This window comes from Pieris rapae, chromosome 2 (assembly GCF_905147795.1).
Source record: "Pieris rapae chromosome 2, ilPieRapa1.1, whole genome shotgun sequence".
Lineage (NCBI taxonomy): Eukaryota > Metazoa > Arthropoda > Insecta > Lepidoptera > Pieridae > Pieris > Pieris rapae.
In genome coordinates, this window is record NC_059510.1 from 10,096,751 (window position 1) to 10,107,124 (window position 10,374).

Here is a 10,374-nt window from a genome sequence, read left to right on the forward strand (position 1 = left end):
TATATACTACACAATACATACTAGAGTTTTATTTAACTGCATTGGCTTATAAAATCCAGTATTAAGTCCCAACATATTGTTATGTGTATTGTGCTTATTCCAAGGTTTTTGATTTCTACATTTTTATAAAATAATCTCAGTTCTACCAACAGAGGCAATATTAATAGATTCGTCTGAACGTATCTTAAGTAATCGATCATCTTTTCTAAAAACTCTATTAGGTAAAAAAAAATCAGAAAATAAAATCAGGTTGTGTTGTGTCATTATTAATAACACGAACTCATGGCCACCAAGTCACGGACATAGAGCACCGACCGTGGGAAACGTTTAAGATGTGTGATGCGCCGGCGCAGGCTTTCATAATGTACAAGTTACATTCGTGACTCGTGTAGGGAAATCATTATTTATATTCGCTAATCTACTTTTGTTTTGAAGATTACCGCTCGACTCGACGTAAAATCTTTATCAACCAATGGCCGGTGTCGCTAGTGAATTAGATAATCCAGTAACGGGTTTAAATCACACGAAATTGTAAAACAAAACCGCAAAAGTTTACGTGTTTTATGAAGTTACACTTTTAGGGATAGAAATATGATGAGAGTAGATTTTTAAGATGCGCAGGCACACCGACACAAAGATTCGACGACATGTTGAAGTTAGTAAAGTCAACGTTCTAAAATAAAACCTGTCTTTCTAATTTCTTTAATTATGTAGAAATATTTTTTGTGATATTTAAATAAACTTTGTTGAATTAGATAATGTGTTATAATAAGTTTCAATGTAATTAATATCTTTTTTCCTATTGTTAGAGTAATTTTTTCTACAAACGTGGTATAAGGCGAAAGATAACATTTTTAAAACGATTTCAATCCAGTTACGACAAAGTATAACTTCTAACGTAAGACCCCCAAACGGAAACCTTATTTAAAGAAGGACGCCCACAATGTGGAGTTACCCACTGTAATATTTCCGAACCAATTCGACTTAGGGTCCTTTAAGAAGAGCGTACCAATTCTTAAAAGGCCGGCATCGCACTTGCGAGACGTCTGGCATTGACTGTATGTCTTAACATCGCGTCAACTTCATGCCTGTTTACTCCGAGTCTTAAAAAAGAACCGTTTTGCCACTGGTTTTTCAGTTAATAAAGTTTTAATTTAATTACAAATGTCTATAAAAACTATTAATTTAACAGTGTTTATATTAGCATATATAATCGAATTTGAAACGCACCAATTTTGATTGTGGGAAAACTAATTACTGTCGAGTCGGTTCTTAAGTATGCCATAGAATAAAATAACACAGACACCTCACATTTAGAAAATATTTTTAAACGTCAAAGCTTTATCAGCACAAGTAACGCATAAATAAATGCTTTTGAAAAATCTTTCGTTGTTTGCACCTCAGATTTCTATAACTGTTTTTTTAAGGGGCAAATGGGCCGGAGGCTCACCTGATCTTAAGTGAGACTGCCGCCCATGGACACCCTCAATACCAGAGGGCTCGCTAGTGCGTTGCCGGCATTTTAAGAATTGGTACGTCTTTTCTTGAAGGACCCTAAGTCTAATTGGTTCGGAAATACTTCAGTATGTGATCATTTGTCAATCAAGGCAAGTAGTCACTTGTGCCTGACCCATACCGTCATTCTTTATCTCGGTACCGACCGGCAGATAACCCGTCGGCAGGCACATATATCGCTGGCAAGACGCCGCGAGAAGAAGCTTCTACGGGAGTTCCAGGTGGCAGAAGGTAGCATGCCGTCGACTGAGAAGGTTCTCAGTTTGGGAGACCATGGCTTATGATGGGTCGCCACACCAGCAGAGTAAGTGAGTAAGTAAAACTTTACTAACGGATTTGATCGCTAATTTAGTTCAATAACTATTACCAAGTTTATTTCAGGTAGAGAAAGGTTTTTGATAGCCAGAAGATAATTTTGTCAGTGTATACTAAGAACAAAAGCTAGTCTGTGCTGCTTAATCTATGATCATGTAATTTGTATGCGTAGATTATATTGGAACGATCACAATACAATTTCTATGCCTATTATGTTAAGTTACTGATGAGTTACTCAATCTGTGCACGGAATCTCATAACAAAACATTGGAAAATTATTGTTTTACTATTGAACATTTCCAGACTTCCAGAGGTTATTTATACATACTTTAGTTAATAGTTATATTCAATTATGAATAACAAGCTATGCTAAATATGTTAGCTGGGGTAACCCAGGGGGTATGACATGTTTCCACTGTGGAGAATCCCCCTCTGGGCGTCCACCATCGCAACATACAGCATTCGGTAGACGCACAGGCTGCCTTCGTATTCGTAGAATGCTGTTGTGGCATATTACTATTACGTCATAGTACAACCTCCCATGGACTGTCCAAGATGTCATGTGGAACATGGTGTAATGGTTGCAACTCCTTACAAACATTTCAGTACAATAAAGTTCAGTAGTAGCCAAACTGTTAGTCCCGTCTGGTTTCCAATTTATTGTACCCCACCATCCCTAAGACATGGTGGGTTGGGGACATTAAAGGATAGTATGGATAGATTTAATTATCTTGGTATACAAGATCAATCAGTAGAATAAAAGAGTGTGTTATGTGCACGCGTTAAAAGTTATACTTCTTTGGCGTATAGAAAAAAAATAACTAAAATGTAGTAGTGATTAACGATAATTTATAATAAAATTAATCAAAAAGTTACTATTTAAATAAATAAATAATTAGTAAATACTATAATACACCAAAATAATATTTATTTATTCACACTGTTTAATTGAAACACGTTTTCTAAATATAAAAATACTAGAATATACAACTTGAACATAGTTATCGATTTTCATGCCACCCAGACCTAACTTAACGCTGTCGAATTTAGGTGTCGGTGTGCGCGCGCATCGTAAAATTTCATTTATTTATTTATTTTTCAATCTGATCATTTTTCTCCATCGCGCCAAAAGAAGTTTAACTTCAAAAGTGAATGTTAAATAACTTGTTTCTTCCAAAGAATGTTCAAAAAATATATACATTAGTAAGTTGCTAACGAATAAACACAAAATGCTTGATGAGGGTTAAAATACTCCAACATTAGAATGCCACATTTTTCCTGAGCAACATAAAAATGTATTTCGAAAATATTTTAAAGGATTCCGGCTGTGCGATGCCAGGACAAGGCTAGTCCCAAAAAAGGTCATTAAATAGGTGTATCGGAAGCGAATTAACCGTATCATAGGAAAGTAGGCGATAGGCAATTTGTTCGACTCAAATAAAATCGAAATAACCTCAATTGTTAACACCCATAATGCAAATAGATTAATGTATAATTAAACTATGAAATCAATCTATAATAACGATTTTAAAAGTGATTTAACGTGACTCTCAAACATATTTTCAGTATGGAACGGATTAAACGGCTCGCAAGTGCGTTGCCGGCCTTATAAAAATTGGTAGGCTCTCGTGAGGACCATAAGTGAATAACCACATGAGTAATTTATTGACGCATGAATGGAATTTGGAGAAGAAATCTTGGGTCAAATATAAGATGTTTCCCTGCGGGAAACTTATAAAAATATATATGAAATGCAATACCTGCAATACATTCAATGAATGGGACAAACTTTGAGAAGACTTTACTTACGAAGTTATTAATAAAATCTGTATTCAATGTTAAAGTTACGTAAAACGTAATTCGCTCACCTAACGATGGGCAAATATTTAAACTATAGGTAGGTATTTAGTACCTATTGCACTCTCCTCTCATCCTCTTCCCTCCGGACCTCAGCTCTGAGTTAACGTGCCACTGTACCTTTAACTATTTAATTAAATATTAAAATAATACTTTTGTAAAATAATATTCAAACAGTAAAATAGGAGTGCATCAATTGCAAGGAGGTGATTCGAGCGCTCAAACACAAGAATTAGGTGAGAGAACCACTCCCGCGACGGGGATCTACTTAATCTGGACGGAAAATAATTTAATATGAAATCGTCGATCACGTCCAATCTATGAAGACCCCTTACGACACTATTATTGCTAATACTGCCTTGTAACTCCTGGTCGCCTGGTACTTGTGAATCTTAACTACGCGACGAAGTGCTGAATACGTCACGTCGTGACGTCACTCTGAACAATTTATAAGACCTACTGGTAACTTTTGCACCCCTGGTATATCTGCGCTGTAAAGAAGTATCCGTTACAACTACGCTTCGCTGATTTTTGATTATAAACCATTCGAGGCTTCTAGTTTCCTAGTACAGCGATCGGGCAAAGCACTGAGCAAGTCGGCACTTAACTCAAAATAATCACGTGACCTACCTAAACGCTCTTGTTGATATGAACATGTCCTTAGAGAAGTCATCATCTGAGCCTGAATTGTCTGTGACTCCGACTAACTTTGCTGTCACGCGCATCAAGAGAAGGAGAGAGGAGGATAGCATTGGAATGGCTGAATTATCCACTTTTAGAGACGAAATGATGAAATCAATGGCTGCCCACTTCGCCAAATCGGACAAGAAAATTTGTCAAATGGTTTCGAGTCTCAAAGAGGTGCAAGAATCCAATCGTGGAATTGTGGACTCAATCTCTCTCCTTACAGAGCAGAATAAACTATTACAAGACAAAATTTTGTCCCTGGAATCACAAAGAAGAGAGGATAATGAGTACATATCACTGCTTGAGAATAAAATTGAGGACTTACAAATGTCAAACCGCAAAGCAAACTTTGAACTGAAAAACGTGCCACGTAAAAATAATGAATCTAAAGAAGACCTGATTGAGATGGTGGTTCAGCTCTCTAACACTGTGGGCTGTGAAATCACAAAAAAAGACATAAAAGACATTTACAGAGTCCGCGGAAAGACGGATAGTTTCAAAAACACACCGATTATTGTTGAAACTGGTTCGACTTTGACAAAGAGTGAACTTATGAAAATGTGTAAATTATTCAATATAAAACACAAGTCCAAGCTCACTGCCAAACATTTAGGTTTCCGTAAGGATGAGGATGTTCCTATTTTTATTTCCGAAAATTTGACGAGTAAAGGAGCTCGACTTCATTTCCTGGCACGTGACCTTGTGAAGAGCAAAAATTACAAGTTTTGCTGGACTGCATATGGCAAAGTTTATGTCAGAAGAGACGAAAATTCTCAAATCATCAACATCAAGTCTGAAGCTCAATGTACCCAACTCATGAATGCGCAATGACTAGTTATTAATGTGATAATAATACGTAAGTTGTCGCCTTGTCAATCTGAATTTCAGCTTAACTCTTTGTACACTCACTTAACTATAAGATTTTTTGATTTATGTAACACACATTCACACACACCATACTACACCGATTTACCCACACACAAACTCTATTACACACGCGCCCATTTTCTCTATACCAACTCTATAAAATCAGTAATAATAATAACTAACTACTATTTACAGCTTAACTACTCTGAAATCCTAAACAAAAAGTCATCTTTGTTAAAGACTGCAAACTGTTTATCACTCAAATATGGCTCTTAACACGATAGCTGACCTAGATAACATGGAAATAGCCTCTGCAATTAAATGCGATCCAGAAGAAATATGTAGCTACCTCCCAATTAAAAAACATGACATGACAATTATATCCCAAAACATAGTAAGTGTGTATAGCAAAATGGATGAACTTAAAATAACTTTAGCATCTATTGATTTTAGACCAGATTTGATAATTTTAACAGAATGCAGACTACAAAAAGACAAGCCAATTCCACATCTTGACAATTTTTATTCGCATTTTACCCATGATCAACTTAATCAAAATGATGGAGTTGTAGCTTTCATAAATGACATACATAGAGCTAATACTAAAGAAATCAAGCTTGATGATGCGTCGTGCCTTCAAATTGATCTACAGGACCACATTGTACTTGGCATTTACAGGTCTCCATCAACTACTAATGTTATTCCTTTTGTAAATTCGCTGTGTTCACACTTAGAAACTATTAAAAGCCACAAAAATATCACAATAACTGGAGACATTAATATAAATCTAATAGTCACTGAAAATGAAACAGCTCTTAAAAGGAAAAACAGACACTACTACCTCAATATGTTAGTGTCTTTAGGTATTATGCCTGGACACATGTTGCCGACGAGGCTACATAACTGTTTAGACCACTTTATGATAAAGTTAGATAGGAGTACAACTATTGCACGAATTGCTGTCGTAAACACCACTATTACCGACCACGCCATGATTGTTATGCTCCTGTCAAATCTTAAGACTAGTTCTAATGTGTCCAAATATGCTACAAAAACTGACTACAATAAAGCTCTACTTAGTTTAGCCGAGAAAAACTTATCTGAGCTAATGTTTTGTAATGACCCACATTTACTCATTGACCTTCTCACAAATGCTGTATCTGAGTCTTTACAAGCAAACACTAAAACTATAACTATTCCAAATAGCAAAAGAACCATAAAACCGTGGATAACTCCAGGTTTACTACGCTGCATACGAAATAGAAATAAACAACAAAAACAGTTAAGAAATGATCCTGATAATGATGTCTTAAAAATTACTTACAGACGCTATCGTAATTACTGCAATAATCTTATTAAAAAAATCAAAAGATCATATGAAAGACGACTTTTGGAAATTTCTGCTAAAAACTCAAAAAGTCTTTGGAAGACTATAAATAGTATTACTTACTCTAAACTACCCAAAGCCGATAACACACAATTACTTAGCTTAAAACAATCAACTTCACAGTCTTTAAATTTTGTCAATGAATATTTTTCTAACATTGGAAGTGACTTAGCCAACCAAATAACAACACCACCTATGCCTAACACATTAAGTGCTGATTATTTAAATTTAAAAAATAGACTACCGGACTCTTTTGCTCTATTAGATACGGATTTTGAAGAAACAGAGTTAACGATAATGAATTTAAAGAGTACAAGTGCTTCAGGTTATGATGCTATTCCCACTAGCTTTATAAAACTTGCTAAAAATGAATTAGTTCCTGTGCTGACTCATTTTATAAATCTTTGCATTAATCAAGGTGTATTTCCCATTGCCTTGAAAAAGGCTATTGTGACACCAGTTTACAAGGGAGGGGACAGAGACGATGTTGGCAACTTTAGACTAATATCAGTACTTACAGTTTTTGCTAAAATATTAGAAAAAATTATCAATAAAAGACTGATCAACTATCTTAATAAATTCAACATCATATCTGACCATCAGTTTGGATTTAGACAAAACAAATCAACGGAAGACGCTGTTCTAGCTCTAAGTACATTAATTGTTGAACAACTTGACAAAGGAAACAAATGTCTCACAGCTTTCCTAGATTTAAAAAAGGCGTTTGACACCGTGTCTGTCCCGATTCTTGTAAAAAAACTGGAATACATAGGTATAAGAGGTATACCTCTAGCTCTTTTTAAAGATTATTTATCTGATAGGCAACAGTGTGTCAAAGTAGATAATAAGGTGAGTCAGTATTGTAACATATCTTTTGGAGTGCCCCAAGGAAGCGTACTTGGGCCTACACTGTTTCTCATCTATATTAACGATTTACTAATGTCTCAACTTAAAAATGCAAACTTTTTCTCATATGCGGATGATACCGCTATAGTTTTTACGGGTAAGACTTGGAAATCTATAGTTAGCGACACTCAAGCAGGACTCTCTCAAGTTGATCTTTGGTTAAGCCACAATCTACTGACCCTAAACACGCAAAAGACGAAGTATTTATGCCATACTATAAATAAATCCACTCAACCTCCTCCAGATCTAAAAATATACATACATAAATATAGCTGTCAATCCCTGGAAAACTGCTCTTGTCCCACAATTGAAAAAGTTTTCTCTATAAAATATCTTGGTATACACTTAGATCAGCACTTAACGTGGTATGTACATCTTGAGGCAATAGGTAATAGAGTAAGGAAACTTATCTGGATCTTTAAAAACCTACGGCACGTGGCATCCAAGCTTCTGCTAAATTCAATTTACTTGGCTCTTGCGCAATCAATCATAATTTATTGTATTACGGTATGGGGCAGTGCCGCAAGAACCAAGTTTTTGGATGTAGAAAGATCACAGAGGGCTCTTCTAAAAGTTGCCTACTTTAAACCTAGACTGTACTCCACTGAGAAATTGTATAAAGATTGTGACCTGTTGTCGATTAGAAAACTATATGTTCTTCATGCAACACTCAGAAAACATAGTTCCATTATTCCTGATCCCGCCCATCTTTTGAAAAGAAGAAAAGATGCAGTTGTCATGTTGACCAGTTTTTCGAGCAGTTTTGCTGGGCGTCAATATAAAATACAAGCAGAGCATCTGTATAAAGTGGTAAATGGAAGGCTTAGTATCTACATGCTAAATAAACATGATGTTAAACATAGGGTGACTGAATGGTTAAAGTCATTAGATTATGCTGAAGTTGAGGATCTTTTGATGTACCCTAGATAAAGCTGCACGCACCGCACTGTTACCTACACACACACACACACACACACACAAATACACACACACACACACACTCACCACACATTTCTTTCATTTCATGAATCACAGAAATCACAACTACATGGTACGAAAATCTTTTTGCTATGGAAGAGCGTGGCCTTCTAACACAGGTGTTTTTACACTTAATTGAGGGTCACAACCATGGAATGTTTTTTTGTACCGTTTTTGAAGAAATAAAATATTTTTCATTTTCATTTTTTCAAATAAAATATTTTTCATTTTTCATTTTCATTTTATTGCAACTTGTATTATTGTTTGGTAAATAAAACATGTCATTTAAATTTGGCTTCATGAATTACAAATCAGCAGCTGCAGTATTAGATTCGGCAAATTTGCAATTAAATTCCGCCGAAACAAACTCGCAGGTTGGCAGATAAATTATTGATTTGGTCGCATAGTTTCAATGAACGCAATTCCCATACTTGTGGAGGAAGGAGTAGCTACTGTTCCTCCAAGATGAAATGAGGATCAGTCAGCCCCAGTGGAGCTAGATAAATTAGTAAAGTGCTTAGTGGAGTATGGTTCAGGGTATGACGTCTTAGCAAGTCTAGTTAATAAAAGGGCCTGGGACTAGTGCTGGGCAGGCTACTTCTAATTAATTTGTTATATTTGTTTTAAATATTGTAGAATTGTTTGATGATTTGCTTTTTTTAAAAAAAGAGTACCGAGAGTTTTCTCTCGGCCAACACCCTCTGTCTTCTTTGCCGATGAGTAGGGATGCCAACAGGCTCGAATTTAATGATGTGGAATAAGTGATACCATGATGATCTTATGTTCCAAAATAAACGTATTTAATTTAATTTTTTTATTTTTTAGTAGATATCGCTACATTAACGGGAAACACAAATTTTATAAATCAGTTTCTTACGTATTCACAATACTTAATTACAGTGGGCAATATGAAATTCCTTCACGATTACATTACATACACTATACATAATATGTTATACAATATTATGCAACATATGTGGTCAACGATTCTTTATGTTAAAGTGTATTCACCTTTAATTTATGTATAATTTTACTTTTCCAAAATATAAATAAAAATAGACTTTATTATAGTATTTCACGAAACTAAACCACACTTAGTTCATGTCATGACACTAGTACTGGACCTTCTACGGAGTGATAATCCTTCAAATTCTTGCACTTGTATCTTCTTAACCAGCCCTGGATGGTTAAGAATTTAATAAAGTCACCTAAAACGCATTTAAAAAAATTCATTTTAATCGGTCCAGCAGTTGAGGACTTCAGTTTCATACACATATACAGTAGAATTATTAAAACAAAGATTATACAATTAAGTTATTTTTATAAAATTAGCAGAAAGTATTTTACTATATGAAGTCCATTTTTAAACCATAGAATAGCTATACATACTAGTCTAATAAGCTCATACATACTAGTCGAGAAAACTATTAATCTGCTTATTTGATCTGCTTTTCTGATCTGCTGATTTAGTCAAAGCGAAATCCCTACGAAGTTAATTAATGATAAACAATGTGGCTAAGGATAGATTAGATTTGTTTTTAGACGCGTAACTTTTGCAGCCAGCAGCCCTTTTGCAACACCTAGCATTTATTTGTTTCATTGCCTTTCTGCGCACGAGTATAATAATTGAATTAGCAAGGAAATTAGGGCACATCTCGCCCTTCGTTATAATTATTATGTATTGCACTCGGGTACCGAATTGGGGCCAAAAAGTTTTAGGTCATTCAAATATGGGTAATCAATAATTAATGACGATATCAGTGTGTAAAACATGAGTCGGTAACATATTATTGAATCAAATAATACGGTACAAGGCCACGGTGAAATCCATGACTCCTTTTCGTAGGACCACACGGAAGAAG